Genomic DNA, 1,750 nt, shown 5'->3' on the forward strand with positions numbered 1-1,750 from the left:
AGCAGGAAACAAACTAAGATCCATGAGGATACAAGTTCTACCCCTGACCTTGCTCAATGGGTTAAGAATCCAGCATTGCCCTGAGCTGCAGTGTAGGTCAAAGATATGACTCAGATCTGGTGCTGCTGTGGCTGTGGTGTAGGCTAGCAGAAGTAGCTCCAATTCAACCTCTAGCCTGGGAACTTTCATATGCCATGGGTGCGGCCCTAAAAAAAAAAAGAAGGCAGGAAGGAAGGAAGAAAGGAGAGAGAGAGAGAGAGGAAGGAAGGAAGGAAGGAAGGAAGGAAGGAAGGAAGGAAGGAAGGAAGAAAGAAAGAAAGAAAGAAAGAAAGAAAGAAAGAAAGAAAGAAAGAAAGAAAGAAAGAAAGAAAGAAAGAAAGAAAGAAAGTCAACAATGGGCTCAGAAAGACCAGAAGAGGTTGATGTTTTATATTTATTCACTTTAAAATTATTCAAATTATTTATCTTTATTATGGGATGGACAAAAGAGATATACACCTGACTTCTGTGAGGTTACAATCTATATGTTGAGATAAGAGTTCATACTGAAATATAGAATAGAAAGCAACAAACATATTAAGAAAACAAAAAGGCTCACATACAGCTATAATTCATAAATCACATTATTTAAAAAAGAATCTCAAAAGTAATCCCATACAGCTTCCCTTTCTCTGGGATACTGGGCATCCTTAACCCTGTTATAAAGAGAAATGGACAAATATTGGAAGGCTTTGATACTAGAGTGCATGTCTCATTATAGAGTGCTTTTCATACTAATCATCGCTGTCTCCATGATGTATGAAGTTAACATAAATATTTCTCTATGGTAATTGAAATATTTATATAAATTCACTCAGAAAAAAATGCTTTCGTATAAATATTTTTTGAAATTTGAGGAATAAATACTTCAGCTTGGTAACTTTCTGGTTTTTCAACTTGCCTACCAGTAGCCTCTAGGACTTCATACCTAATAACCTCTCCTCAATAACTGTTTTGTTTTTATGTCAAAAGATCCTGGGAATTACTCATTTTCTTCACATAACTCTGATGTTATGCTCATTTTAAAAATATACTTAAGATGACTTCAATCTTGAGAATGGGTTTATGCTGGGGAAAGGCATCAACAGGCTGTCAGCTTTTCAAGTACATATCTAGGGATTTCGCAAAGGCTATTTTCACATAATAAAATGTCTCAGTCTGAATTTCTTGGCAACTTTTGTTTTTGACATTTTATTTTTCAATTCAAAGACATCACCATGTGTCATTATCTTGAAGAATGTAACATTGCATGAGTCCAGATGAGAATAGACACCTAACAAAAACTCCATAACTTTAACCAAGCTGCACCTGCCATATTCCCTGGAGACCCGCTCCTGTGCAGTTTCCTTACATGAAGTAAAAGCTTTCTATAGATCATACTACAGTAATTCCCAACTGTTATGGGGTTGTGAAACCCTCTCACTGTGTCTAAGTTTTACCTTCCATCTCTAGCATTTTAGAAATTTTGAAGGAATCTCAGTCTAATCTTTCTGAAGAACCCAAGTGATGAAATTAGATAATGAGCATGGAAAGGAGATTATAATTATTATCTCTTCTCTTTCCATTGGGCAGGCATTCTTGGGCAAGGAATTGCTTCTGCTGATGATGTCTCCTTCTATACTCCTTATTCATATATCATCACTCCAAGAGAATGTATTTCATTCATTCATTGATCCATTCATTCATTCACTCAGCAAATATTTAATGAGCC

The sequence above is a fragment of the Phacochoerus africanus genome, chromosome 11 (genome assembly GCF_016906955.1).
Source record: "Phacochoerus africanus isolate WHEZ1 chromosome 11, ROS_Pafr_v1, whole genome shotgun sequence".
NCBI lineage: Eukaryota > Metazoa > Chordata > Mammalia > Artiodactyla > Suidae > Phacochoerus > Phacochoerus africanus.